At 47.4% G+C, this 15,072-nt stretch overlaps 1 pseudogene; it reads right to left on the bottom strand.

Moving 5' to 3' along the window:
- The window catches only part of LOC118643956, a 68,153-nt pseudogene extending 54,305 nt beyond the window's left edge, over positions 1 to 13,848 (bottom strand).
- Positions 13,849 to 15,072: the final 1,224 nt, after the last annotated feature.

Here is a 15,072-nt window from a genome sequence, read left to right as displayed (position 1 = left end):
TCCCCAGTGGGGGGCATGCAGGAGGCGACCAATCAATGTTCTCTCTCATCGATGCTTCTCTCTCTGTCTCTCCCTCTCCCTTCCTCACTCTCTAAAATCAATAAAGATAAAAAATGTTTTTAAAAAGGATTAAATACGCATATACAATGTGTCTTTTCATGACTATGTATTTATATAAGAGCAAACACATTCCAACGTGGAACATCTGTGAAGATAATCTGTCGGTTCTGACAGTATGCTGTCAGAGGGGCAGAAGAAACAGATTTATATGAAAATAAATGCAAATATAACAAACTAGTTAGCCAAGAGGGCAAAGGTAGGGAAGACATATTAACCTGATCGTCACAGTGGCTGAAAACCTGACAAGGGAAATGTGAATTTTAACTAGCTGCCAAGCAGTTGGTTATTCATGTGTGACGCACACAAAATAACACAAGGGAAACCTTCATTTTCTCCTTGTCAGTTTTAAACAGAGAGGCTGTCAATTCCGTAAGCGCAGCTACCAAACATATTACAGGAGGGCACCATCCCACCAACATCTAGTCTTGACATGACACCAAGCATGAGACCACGGTGCCATTACCGTCCGCCACATGTCAACGAGTCCCAGCCTGTTACAGGCTATTCCTTTTTTGGGCAGCACCATGTTCCCGGGCTCTGCCATATCCACACACGCCCAGTGAAGATGTGGGATGACATGGACTCTTTTATCAAGTAGCCATTATGAACTCACCTTCCTGGGCTGCTGTCTGACTCCCTGAAGAATTAATAGGATTCTTTAGTCACATGTAATTTTTTGAGTCACTGGCCTGGTGCTAATTTAGTTCAAGTCAATTTAACAACAACAACAAAAAATGTTAAGCAGTCGGTTAACACCGGGTGCTGGGGCTCTGTGTCACGTACCATGTTTTCAAATATGGTTTCTAAAGTGCTATCAAAACATCGACAATCCGGTAACAGTCACAGACATTCCCGGAAAGCCTTTGGGTGCTTAGGAAATGCGATAGGGAGTAATTCATTTTATAAATATTGATTGAGTACCACCTAGACTCCTGCTCTCAAGGTACTTCCATTCTAGTAGGAAGAGATGGGTAATAACAGGTAATCGAATAATTAAGATGAACCGCTTAAAGGTCCTGTTACGAAGAAAATCAAATAAGCTAATGGGATAAAGAGACTCTGCACAAAAGGTAAGGGGCTAGTTCGGTTGGGGCAGTCAGGAAGGACCCCTCTTAGAATATATTTGAGCTGAATCCTGAATAATGAGGAGGTAGGCAAGCAAAGAAAAGATGGGAAGAATGTCCAGGTCAACTCCAACACCAGAATAAGCTTCTGGAGAAGTTCAGCGACGTAAACAGGAGCCAGGTCCTAAGGCAGTGCAGGTCCTGATAAGGACATGGGATTTTATTCTAATTGTAACAGGAAGCCATTGGAGTATTTTCAGCCAGGTTGTGATAAATATACTTTGCCTACTGTATGGAAAAAAGACTGCAGAGCAAGATCAGAAGCAAGGATTCCTGTTAGGAGGCTTTGCAGGGGTCCAGCTAAGCTATGCTATCCTTCTTCACAACTGAAGAGCTTTCACGCTGGAATTCTTTTTTTTTTTTTTTTGGTACGTGCCCCTAGTGGGAACCGAACCCGGGACTCTCTGGTCTGCAGGCCGACGCTCCAGCAGCTGAGCCAAACCAGCCAGGGTTACACTGGAATTCTTACACCAATCAAATGCTTAGTGTGTGTCTGACTGGATGATGTTCAATCTATTATGTTGTATCCTTAGAATGTGCGGTTCCCCTGACTCAGAGTTGAAAATTCCTAAAGCATTTACTCTGATCTATCTCCTCTGCATGTATCCCTTTGAAAACGACAATCGGCATTTTAAGAAATATCGGACCAGAGCTAGAATCTGAGTCTGTGAAACAGACAAGAGTTTACTGATAAAAATGTTTCTCATATCCGTGTTCATGACTGTATCCCTGGTCCCCAGCACAAAGGCTGACACATAAATATTTGTTAAAGGATTTAATATAGTAGTCTGGTAAAAGCTCAAGAAATGCTACAAGTAAACATTAGTAATATAGCACCCCAACCAGCTGAGCTAAGTAGCCTTGAATACTAGCCTTGGCATTCAAAGACTGTTTTTTGTTGAAGGGTGAGATGGACCCATATGTACTCCAACCTTGACATGCCAGCATCCAAGGCTTATTGCTACACAAAGTTTCCTGAGCTCCCTGGCCATGCAGACAATTCTATCTCCAGCCTGTCGTTTTGCCCCCCAAACCCTCATCCTCCAGGGAGACCCTGCAGACCAGCACCTCACTCCCACACAGCACCCCCCTTGTGGGCACCAGCCCCTCATCCTGCTTCCCAGCTGCCTTCCCCTCTGCCCTACTTCCCACTCTGCACCAAAAACAGGGGAGTCTTTTGTGGGAGCAATCACGCCCTAAATCACTATTTATATTTCTTGGAGTAAACTTAAGACTGCGAAAAGGTTCTGGAATGACTGCCCTGGGGACCAAAGCCCATCTGGAAACATGAATAATGTGAAATGTATCCCTCCATGGATCCCCCACAAGACCAATTACACTATCATCCTTCCCAGGAATTTCTGCCAATTTTTTATGGGGTCACCAGAAAGTTATATCTTAAGTGAAAACTGCAGAGGTTTATATAGGGGGTAGTTAACTGGTGGGGTGAGGCACAGGGAAGTAGACATCAGGAAACAGTGACACTCCGCAGATGGAAATGTGTGTAAATGGTGCCTCTTCCCTTCAGGAAGTGGAAGGGGTTCATTCATTCATCCACAGACATTTATTGGGTGACTACTGTGTGTGTGCCAGGCACTGTCCCAGGCACTGGAGAGAGCTTGAACCACCCTAACATGGCCCTGGTGGAGCTGACATTTTAGTGGCATGGGACGGTGGGCCTTTTGTTTCCCTTTTCGTTCTGTTTTGAGTCATGTTATTTATTGTTATCGATGCAAAACAGGCTAAGACCAAAAAGTTGCTACTTAACAGGAACGAGCATTGGTGCATTTCCCTTCCTGGAGAGGGTGTGCACCTGGATCATGAGGCCTACTTGTCTTTCTGCTGCTGGGTAAACGAGACGTGGTGCTGAGCCCAGGGGCACAGCGTCGCATGGGCTTGCAGCGCGTTCGGTCACCTGGCCTCCCTGGCGAGCCTTGTTCCTCGTGTTCTCTCAGCCACTTCCTCTTTCCGGTTGCTGGTGTTGGCTTTCCGAGCTGCCAACTGACCGTCCTTTCCGTCTTCTTTCCTTTATCCCAAAGCGCTTCTCCTTTTTCATTTCTTTTTCCTCTTTTAAAAGTCTTGTCTTTCTCCTGGCTCCTTCCGCCTGCAGCAGTCTTCTTGCGGCCTCCGTCTCTCTCTTCCCCTGAGCACACCCTTGTGACCTCCTTCCTACTCCCCTTCCCTCTAGAGCCCTGTGATCCGGTCACTCTCATCGTGGGCATCTCAGGCTTTTCATCCATAAATCCAAGCCCCGGCCATGGGCAACTTTGCCCACGACACTTCCATCATCCAGATTCTCTTTGATTTCTTGGCATGTTCTCCTTTGTCCAATCCTTTCAGGCTTCTTCAGCCGCTTAACCTTTGGTCCGTTCCCTGATTTGTCCCTGTTCATATAGGGTACCAAAAGGCAACCAGGGACAGACTCACTGACAACGCGAAGAAACGAGGTTTGTGGCATCATCGTAGTTAAGAGTAAAATAGGTGTGCTGCCCGATTTCTCGGGCCTGTGCGACAGAATGGACTTCATTGTTTGACAAGTCCTAGAATCATAAAAGATCGGGCATGTGTGCATTCTCTCCTGCTTCTCAGGCTGCAAAGTTCAGCGCAGAGGTATTTGGCAAAAGGCCTCGCTTGGTGAAGCAATCACCTGACAACGTGCGTGGGGCTGTGCGCCAGCCAGGTTCTAACTCAACTGGAGCGCTCTGACTAGGTGATGAGCACACATTATCATAAAATTGCCGAGCGGCTGCAATTTACCACCTCACAGCTAGAAATGATCTGCCTCCAAGGAAAAATGTCAACGAGCGGTCATCTTCTTTAGTGTCGGTAGTTCTTACACTTCAGTTTCTGAAAAATCGCTCGATGAGTCTGTAACAGAGAGATCCCCGCTTCTTCCCCTAGACATTCGGATTGAGAAGGTCTGGGAAAGAGCCCAGGAATTTGACCCCAGTCCCTGCTGATTCTGCTGCAGGTGGTGCCATGTTTGGGGAACGCTCAGACTGTGTTAACCAGAAGATAGAGGATACAGGTCCCGGGGTCCCCTCCCCCAAATGCATCTTGGCCAGAACCTCATCCTTGGAAGGGAAGACAGCTGGGACAGTTTCCTTTACTGATTATAGTTTATTCCTTTCTCTCTTGCACTCAGAAAATATTGTTAAACAGCTACAACGGACAAGGTAAGGTCTGCCCACTAAAGGGAGGATGTCGTGATGGATAACCATCAGTTGCTGCCGCTGGACCATAAGCAGATGTTTGTGGATGGCGAATGAATTAACTGGGCCTGAGCCTGTCTGGCACTGTGGGTGCTGGGTGCCCTCATACATCCTCTTCTTCAGTCCTCCCAAGTTTTGCCTCCTCGTCTCCTTCAAGTCTTTACCGATCTGTCTCCTTTTCAGGGAAACCTTACCGGCACTCTAAGTCAAACGCAACATGTCAAAAGCTGAACTCTTACTATTTCCCCCGATCTGCTCCTCCCAGAGTCTTCCCCCATCTCCGTCAAGAGCAACTTCACTCTTCAGTTGCTCAAGGCAAACTTGGAGTCAAATGATTTCTACCGTACGCCATATCTGATCCACCACAAGCCCTGTCGGTCCTGCCTTTAAAAGACATCCAGAACCCGATCACTTCTCCCTGCCTCTGCTGCTCCACCCTGACCCAAGCCACCATCCCTCTCGCTTCAATTATCACAGTAGTCTCCCAACTGCCCCCCTCCAGGTTCTGCACCGATGGCCCTTCAGACTGTTGCTGACCCAGCAGCCAGAGTTAAAATGTAAGTCTAATCAAGTCCCTTGTCTGCATCAATCTGGCTACCCATGTCACTCCAAAGGAAAGCCAGAGTCCTCAGAATAACCTGACCTGCCTCACAGGCCACCGGTCTTTCTGCTGTCCCCTCACCCCTTCTCCTGTCCACACCAGCACAGTCCTACTTTGGCACCTTCATACTTGCTGCTCTTGGAGTTCTCTTCCTCCATCTGTGCCCATGGTTTACTCAGCACTACCTCTGCACCCTAAATTAACTATTGCTTTCTTAGTAGGCTTAGCTGGCTCCCTGTCTCATATTTGAACACTTCAGCTCATTTCCCCCATCCATTCTACCGGCTTTATGGAACATCTCCATGTTTTCCAATTCTTTGTCTTGTTTCCCGTCTCTCTCCTCCATGAGAACATAAGCTCCATAAAGGCAGGGATTCTTGTCTGTGGTGCTGCTGTGTTCCACAGCCTAGAACAGTGCCTGGCATGTTCAATACTATTTTTTTAAATTTATCTTTATCGTTTAAAGTATTACAGATGTTCTCCCCCGCCTGTCTCCCTGCATTGACCCCTTCCGCCCTGCTCCCACCCCAGCCCTGGCCTTCACTGCACTATTGTTTGTGTCCATGGGTTATACATTATATGCATACAAGTTCTTTGGTTAATCTCTTCCCAACCCCCTCCCTCTCTCCTCTGAGATCTGTTATTCTGTTCATTGTTTCTGGATCTATTTTGTTCATCAGTTTATTTTGCTTTTTTTTAAATCCTCACTCGAGGATATTTTTCCATTTATCCTCAGAAAGAGTGGGAGGGAGGGAGGGAGGGAGGAAGAGAGAAAGAGAAATATCGACATGAGAAGGATACATTGACTGGTTGCCTCCAGCACAACCAAGACCAGGGCTGGGGATGAACAGCAACCGAGGTACGTGCCCTTGACCAGAATCGAACCTTCGACTCATTGGTCCACGGGCCGACACTCTAACCACTGAGCCACACTGGCCAGACTGAGTCTGTACAACTTTCAACCTGTGCTCTCAGAATCTAGTTGTCTGGTCGAGAAGGCATTTGCGCTGGGCATTACAGGATGGGCAGGAGTTGAGCAGAATGATTCCATCTGCTGCAAAGTTCTTTCCTTCACCTAGCTAAGCATGGTAAAGACTGAATCACAACGTGGATGTCCCTTCCTCTGGAAAGTTGGCTCTGATCCCCATGCCTCAGTCTGGGGTTCCTGTCTTTATCATAGTATTTCCTACACAGCCTGGAATGCCAATTGCTTATTTATCCTTTTGCTTTCACCACTAGGTTGTAAGGTCTGTAGGGGCAGGAATTATGTCTATCTTGCCCACTGTTGTACTTGGAACTGACCACAAGATCTCATTCACATTAGGTGCTCCATGCAGGTTGGTTAGTTTAATGAAGGAGGGATTTAGGCAAATAAAAGAACTGGTCATCACTCAGAGAATCAGAGAGGACAAGCAGCGCTGTGTACCTGAGGCTGAAGCTTCAGTGTTACCCCACGGATCGAAAGGTGGGGATAGAAAAGATTATGAAAAACATTGAAGCTTCTGGATTTAAAAAAAAAAAAAAAAATAGGTGGCCTTTGGTAAGCCATGGGAATCACTGAATCACGTTGAGCAGAATGGCACCAAATGCCTCTTTGGAAAAACTAATCTGATATCGATAATAGATTGAAAGGAGAAAGGGGAAAGGGGAAAGGCAGAATCTGCTGCAATAGCAAAACCACCAGGTGAAAGACATCACGCGAATGGCAGCGGTGGGGTTGGGATGGAGTGAACAGATGTGAGGGACACTTTGAGGAAAGATTCGGTAGGACGTAGTGACTCGCTGGGTGTCGAAGACAAAGGCGACGGGGAACCGAGGCTGACTCCAAGGCTCCGATCCGGTGTGGCTGGAAGACCGGTAGTGCCCTTAATGGAAAAACAGAGAAAGTGGAGAGAGGGCATAATCAGATGGAAAGAGAATGAGTTTAGCTTCAGGCATTTCGAGTTTGAACCATTTGCAGGCATTCTGGCAGAAATGAATTGGAAATTTAAGACTAGAATTCAGGAGTGATGTCTCTCCATAAAGCCTTAAATATTCTAACCTCTGTCACAGTGGGTGAATGAACACTTAACTTTCCAACAGATTTTCTGATGTGGACATTGAAAAGTTTTGAACATTATTTAAAGGGTTGTTTAATATTCCAAACGTATTTAGTAATACTTTCTTATTCAATTAGGCAAACTCTGAGTAGATAGTGTACTTTTTCACACCTATAACCTCCAGAGCCAAAAGGTTCTTGGCATTTTGCTGGGGAGGGGTATTAACTCTGTGGACGTTTGGAAAACTGGTGTAGAAAGATGCACGATATAAATATGAGAAAATGTGCCTTTGCTGGTTTGACTCAGTGGTTAGAGCATCGGCCCGAGGACCAAAGAGTCGCAGGTCATGCAGGAGGCAGCCAGTCGATGTGTCCCTCTCCCCTCTCATGGTGATGTTTTCCTCTCTCCCCCTCTCTCCCCTTCTCTCCCTCTCTCCCTCTCTCCCGGTCTATCTAAAGATAAATAGAAAAATGTCCTCGGTGAGGAGATATATATATAATTTGTTCAAGTATTGAGACACACTCAAACACTACTGACAATCTTTCTGATTGGGGCAAATTATTTGGAGACTCAAAGGAAGCTGCTGTGTATAGCTAACAAGATACTAGGAATTAAACTTGTTTGTGCTTTTCTACCTACTCAAAATAGATATGTATGGGTTTTACTTCCATCTGCAGTTTTTAACAATATCTGATACACGTGGTGCAAAATACTAGTATATGTTAAATCTGGATGGTGGATAGTTGGACATCTATCATATTACTTTCTGCACTTTTCTGTATGCTTGAAATACAGTAGTTCATAAGTTTGTAAAAACAAAACAAAACAAGCGTTCTAAAAACAGATGTGCAAGACAGAGCAGAAGTCTGGGAAGATGACCTACACCAGCAAAGAAATGACCCCACTTTCCAAAGTTCCTGTCCTCTCCGAGAACAAAAGGCCACCATGTCGACCAGACTGTTAGGGGTCATGGGATAGAGAGGAGGTGGTAATTCTTTACGGAGGCCCTGCATCCCACAGTGTCTGTTAACAGTCCTCCTGAGGTCAGTCACCAACTTGGGAAGTCACAGATGCACCACCGACAGAGCAGCAAGCTCTGGTGTTAACAGTCACCTGTAACCCAAGCACAGTGATAGAGGAAATTCCTTCTGTCCAGCCCCACACTGTGCCCTGAGCTTAGTCTTTTGTTTTGTTTTTTTATCCTCACCCAAGGACATTTTTGCATTTATTTTTAGATAGAGTGGGAGAGAGAGAGGGAGGAAGAGAGAGAGAGAAACATTGATGTGAGAGAGACACATCGAGTGGTTGCCACCCACTCAACCCCAACCAGGACCCGAGACAAACTGCAACCCGAGGTCCGTGCCCTTAGTGGGAACCGAAACGGGGCCTCTCTGGTCCACGGGCCGATGCTCCAACTGCTGAGCCAAACCGGCCAGGGCTCTGAGCTCAGTCTTCATTCTAAGGACAGGGTCACTGTCACTTATGCCACGGTGTCTTTCTGAGCCCAAACACGAAAGCATGCCGTGAGTCTCAGGGACCACGGTTCTCCTCCCGGAGTTGTGTGTGAGCCTGTGTGACCTGGGAAGGTGGGGAAAGAGCCCCCCAGGGACAATTCATCTGAGTCTTCCAAAGGTTTCCTGTTTTCTGCTCCGTGCCTTGGGGCAAGGCAACGAGAGTCTCTTTTCATGGGCTTACCACAGCCTGTCTGAGGCTTATGCTTTAGAAAACTCAGCATTCCCACAGCTGCAAACATCTCTGAGCTCACTTCTTTCCTTCAGGCCCTCGCTGGCAACTGCACGGTCTGACGGACATCAGCCACACAGCCGCACGGTGGGCCCGGAGTGCTGACAGCAACCTTCTCCCGAGGCAGCTTTGCAGGCCCAACACACGGGTCCTCCCACCCGCGAGCAACGAGGAACCCTGGGCAAACCTGTGAGCTGTAGACTTCCGAAAGGAGAAGGCATCTTGACAGGGGAAAGGGTGGGCATTTCTTTCGAGCCAGAATCTAAGTAGAATTCCTCCCCACAAAGTGTCTGTTAACAAACAGAAGCAGACCCGCCTCTGACGTGCAAGCCTTTGGAAACGGCATCCAGTTCACAACTCAGCCCTCTGGAACGGAGGATCCCTTTCCATGTCCCCGCAAAGGTCCCTCTGGGCCTCCACCCAGCTCCCTGGTGGGGAGAAATGAAATCCCTTCGCCTCCGGGCTTTGTGACCTGAGGTTCCTCCAGCCGCCTGCGTCTTCGTGAGCTCACCCAAGGCGACGCTCTTCCAGCCAGCACGCCGCTCTGCCAGACAGTAGTCCCCGCTCCACTGCAGCTCTGGGAACAGTTTCAGGGGTCCCAGCTCCCCCTTCCTGTGCCTGCCCCCCACCTCCCCAGCACAGGCTGCTCTGCAGTCCTATCGCATGCACAGCACCATGGCAGGGCGGGCATGTGGTGCTGATCAGATGTGCTGTACCAAGCTGCCAGGACTTTCTGGAACAAATAAAATGTAACATTCAGCTCCTGGAGCACCCCCGAAACCAGACTTCCTAAAGTCTGCTTCCTTTCCAGCAAAACCTTCGAGTCCCACGTTTCCCTGTAGGAGAGGAGCTGATCGGGAGCTTTCAAAGGCACACCGACAGCTGCGCCCCTCCTTTTAGCTTCCTGGGCCATTGTGGCGTCTGAGGTCTGAGGCTGTGAAGGTCGACACTGTAGACTTCTCTTTCTAATTAAGGAACCCTGGAGAGTCACCCACACATCCCCATTCTTTTAGTGGCTCAGACACCACTTTTTCCCTGTGTTTTCCCTCGTGGACAAGTTGTAACAAGACACAGTTTCTCTTCTTCCTTGTAGCCAAGTTTGTGCCCAGCACAGCCAGCAAAATGGCCTGGAATCTCTCACCGATGTTGTGATCAATTCTACACATCTGTATTGATCGTCAGGGTAACAGAAATCATCTTCTCCGCGGTGTTATCGTTTCTTGTTTTGGAGGTCAGGGTCTAGGAACAGGGCCCAAGTCAGCCTGGACATCTGTGAAGCAGAAGAGGAAATGAGTGCCCTCTGAGAAACTGCAGTCTTCCTGGGCAAACGGAGTGTGCGTGTACTTCCCGTCACAGAGGAAATGCAAGCGGTGTGTTCTCGTTAAACCAAAGCATTTGAAATCCTGGTTTGCAAAACACTCACTATAACCATGTACATTCATTACTCATACTAGATGAGGTTCATACATCCATGCAAATGCTAGTGTTAAAAGCAAAAGGTGACAGATCGGGGAAAAACAGAATTCAGCTTGACCATCCGACTGGCCTCTTGTTCCAAAAATATATGTCTTGGCAAATAGCCTTTGAGGGACCCAAAGCAGGATGCCAGATCAAAATTAATATTAGAACAAAATAATATAAAGAAGCAACCGCAGGTGAAATACCCAAGGGTTATTCTTTACAGATGTTTCATGTTTTCAAAGCCCCCATCTTGGCAGCTGTCTTTCACAGACCTTATACGGCATATTAAAAAATTCTGGCTAAATCTTGGAGTGTCACAGGACTTGTAAACTGCATGATTTGTTTAGCATCAAATAAAAACCAGAGCCTTTCTAAATGAAACCAACACTCCTTTTCCCGAGTTTTATCTTGCTTATGTGGGGCACAGAGAGCTGCAGTCTTTCCAACATAAACCTCTGCCAACACCAGCTAATATTAAGTAAATGTGTAGGATCAACAACTAAGGGTGGTTCACTTTTTTTTCTTTCTTTCTCCAAGTCTCTCCCGTGCTTGGCTCATCAGGCTCCAAACCCCTCTCCCTGAGCTCCCAGCTCTAAAATTATATGACGCTAGTTGCTTTGGCAGTGATTCAGAGGGAAGAGAAAATAGGGGCAGGGGAGGGGAAAAGATAATTACTTAAGCACCACTCCTAACATTCTGACAGCACTGAATAGCAGGGGTATTTAGAAAACATCCTCATCACACCAGAGGGGCATGGCGGTGCCAGGACAAGCAGCGGTGAGTGACCACGCGGATTCGCTGTTCCTACCGGCGGTTTGGTCATCCTTCTGGCCTTGATGACTAAACAAAGACGTTTCTTATGCAAGCGGTCCCCAGAGCCCTGTGGCTTTATCTTCCCCCCCATCTGAATGGAAGGGAGAGAGGACAGCTCCACCCCCGTTCTGTGAATTTCTTATTACATTCCTCCGGGGCTCCTAAGGTGGTCATAAACGAAGGACTGTTACATAAGACAGTCATTGTTGAGCCGGGATCTCCCAGGGCCTTCCCTGGTAGCAACCGTGAAACATATTAACTTTTGCAGGCGGAGGGAAATATGCCCTGATGGGTAGCAACTGTAATGCCTCAGCTAAATGCTGCCTTTGTGGCCTCTCGGTCCTGTGCTCCCCACGGAACGCCAGCACGCAGGATGGCAGAGGCTCTGCGCTGTCCACGGAGCCTGGCGCCCCTCGTTCGCAAAATTGTCACGGTCCCCGCGGTAGCCTAACAGGAGCAAAACGGTGAGGACACACATCACACCACTTGAGTGTCCGAAACGTTAAGGCAGCAGAGACTTTCCTTAATTAAATCTCTCATGAAACGCCTCATGACGAGGCTGTGCCAGGTGAGGGGTGGTCTGCCTCGGTGGGTGGGCACTGGGGCATCCTCCCTGTCTCTCCAAGTTGCGACTCCTGCTTGATGTATCCTTACCCCTTACCTCGCCTTCAAATCACCGTGTCAGCAGGTCACGAACTTGAACTGGGGGTGCCTGTTACGGTCTTTTGTGCCGGGTTTCTCTGCAGAAAGCCGGTTCCTGTCCTCAGGACCCGCCACCCCATCAGGTACGGCTACACTGTGAGGTCAATGAAAATGAGGCTTCAGAATTCCTCCTCTGCACAGGCTCTCTCCAGCACCCCAGGGGGCCCCTGGCAGGGCTCGTCCCTCTTCTAGTACCATGTACAATGTCAGCGTTTTAACTCCAGATGGTGACGACCGGCCGCGTCTCGCTCGGCGCCCCTCCTGTTGGATGGCAGAGACGCAGCCGCGAGCATCTTGGGGATCCGGTGGAGGGGAAGTTGAGCTGAGGACACATTGCGTTGACGGGGTGGAATACACTCATCTGGTTCGCAGACACGTCTGTGTGTAGTTACTGGGAGCCCCGCGATGCCGCGGCTTCCAGGAAAGCTACCACCCATCGGGCCGACTCACCCGGCATCCTGACAAGAGTTTGCATCACAGTGTGGATTGTACTGTGGCTTCTGGCATCCACAAGTGTGTGGATCATGAACTTGAAACATAGTTTGAAACACATGGAGCCAGAAGCCAGTCTGGGGGAAAACTCTCCAAGATTTTAAAGCGTATATATAAAGAGAACTTGATAGAGGTTATCCCAAATTTAATGACAACTCTAGAATTGTAAATGATATTACCAATAACAATTCTTTCAAACTCTCCTTGAACAAATTTCAATCAGCCATTCCAGAGGAAAGAGCGAAGGACTCGCCCTGGCCGGTTTGGCTCAGCGGTTAGAGCGACCGCCTGCGGTCCGGAGAGGCCCGGGTTCGGTTTCCGCTAAGGGCACGTACCTCGGTTGCAGGTTGTCCCTGGCCCTGGTTGGTCGTGCGGGTGGCAGCCACTCGATGTGTCCCTTTCACATCGATGTTTCTCTCTCTCTCTCTTCCTCTCTCTCCCTCCCGCTCTGTCTGTACAAAAATGGAAAAATGTCCTTGGATGAGGATTAAAAAAAAAAAAAGAGCGAATGACTCTATTCTCTAGAGAAAATGAAATTATAAAATTGTTTTCTTTAAAAGGGGTGACTGAAGAATATACAGCCAAAGGCTACAGGAAGAAAAAGGTAGCACAGACGTATAGCAGACAGTTAATTGAAAAAAATATTGTATTCCTTTTCTGGATTTTGTGATTCTGTATCATGTTACCTTTTTAAAATATGTAATTTGGCCTGGCCAGTGTGGCTTAGTGGATTGAGCATCATCCCATGCCCCGAGAGGTCGCTGGTTTGACTCCCGGTCAGGGCACATGCCCAGGTTGCGGGCTTGATCCTTGGGGGGTGGGGTGGACATGCAGGAAGCAGCCAATCAATATTTCTCTCTCATCGATGTTTCTATCTCTCTCCCCGTCCCTTCCTCTCTATCTAAAAAAAAAAAAATCAAAAAGATATTAATAAATAAATAAATAAAATATGTAATTTGTTGTGATTTCTTTGCTGGTTATGTCATAACAAATTTGGTAATACCATTTTTTTGTAAAGAGGGCGCCCAAGATTATGTAAACTTCAGGCTCCACAAAGCCAGGATCGGCCTCCACGCCCCGTGGCACGTAGAAAAGTGCTAGGTGAAGTACTGAAAACGTTAGAGTAATACTCTCTAAATGTTGGCCGAATTAAATCTGCTCCCTCTTCCTCATTCACAATCATCTCCTCGGCTTCTTTCTCCTTCTCTCTCCCCCCTCCTCTCTCTGGCCCTCCCCCCATTTCACCAACAAGCCCAAACTCAACTCCATCAAACTCATTTTTTCCTCTGGGTCCCTAGAGCTGCCTCCTCTTGACCACTTTCTCCACCTACCATCAGGATCATCCACCAGCAGCTCACCAACACTTACAAGGTCCAGGAGACTGGGGACAGACTGGGCTTGGTGGAGGAGACGATGGTCTCCAGAAGTGTGGGGACCTCTGGAGACACCTGTGCTCGTGGCGACGCTTCCACAGAAGGCGCAGAGGGGACGTCACAGCCATCCCAGTAATCACTGCTGCTGACCTTGAGCAGCACCATCATTTCTACTACAGAAATGTACAAAAATACATCAGAGACAACATAAAACTTGTCCCAGGCAGACTTGAAGAACAAAAACCTAGCTTTTCTCTAAAACATAAAGACTTTAAGACAATAAGAAATAATGCCCACTGAGCTCATTTAAAACTCGATCAGTTCTTTGTAGATGAAAACAAGAATCCCAAAGGCATAAGCTTCGACTAGATTTTGGTGACAGTAATGTGATGGACATGTGATTTTTCTTTGTGGGTTGGTTTAAAAACAGCAATATTAACAAACGTGGTAGGTTATTTTGAGCTATTACTAGGGACACCTGCTTTTCCTTACAAGACTGGGAAAAATTAGACTGATGTTATCTTGATTTTTATTCACATATTTTGCTCATTTATTTAAAGTGGAAGCATATGGGTGATTAAAAATTAAAATAATATTTAAAAATTTTAAATTGAAATTCTTTTTCTTCCCAAAGTATTGGCTCTCCACCTTTGGCTCAACAATATCCATTACCGCCCTGGCTGGTTTGGCTCAGCAGTTAGAGCGTTGGCCTGTGGTCCAGAGAGACCCAGGTTCGGTTCCTGCTAAGGGCATGTACCTCAGTTGCAGTTTGTCCCCGGTCCTGGTTGGGTCATGCGGGTGGCAGCCACTCGATGTGTCCCTTTCACGTCGATGTTTCTCTCTCTCTCTTCCTCTCTCCCTCCCACACTATCTGAACAACAATAACAACAACAACAACAAACAAAAACAAAAAAGTGTCCCCGAGTGAGGATTAAAAAAACCAACAATACTATCCATTACTAAAAGAGAAAATGGAAATAGAAGAAAGCAGTCAATGGAGGTGCTCAGTGGGTTTATAATTCACAGCATCTGAAGTGGAAGAGACTTGAAAGAGCTGAGGGGAGAAACAGAGAGAGGGAGAGACAGAGAGAGAGAGAGAGAGAGAGAGAGAGAGAGAGAGAGAAAGGGGGAGAGAGGAAGAGAGAGAGAGAGAGGTGTTTTATTTTGAATTCCAAAAGGGCTCAGCTTTAAGATGATAGTAAAAGCCTGGACAGCAGGGCATCAGTTTGTAGGTGTTAACCTCTGAAGGATAAAGGCCATGGTACAAGGTGATTTCTCCATCACAAATGAAGCAATAAAAATCTTTTCTGACCGGGACAGCGGAGCTAGACAGAGGGGCGAGAGGAGAGGGTCACGCAGAGTGCGCACACACCAGGGAAAGGGCTGTGCCTC

This window comes from Molossus molossus, unplaced genomic scaffold, assembly GCF_014108415.1.
Source record: "Molossus molossus isolate mMolMol1 unplaced genomic scaffold, mMolMol1.p scaffold_m16_p_4, whole genome shotgun sequence".
In the NCBI taxonomy this organism is placed as follows: domain Eukaryota; kingdom Metazoa; phylum Chordata; class Mammalia; order Chiroptera; family Molossidae; genus Molossus; species Molossus molossus.
Note: the sequence above shows the minus strand (reverse complement) of the source record. Positions and strands in the feature narration are given on the sequence as shown.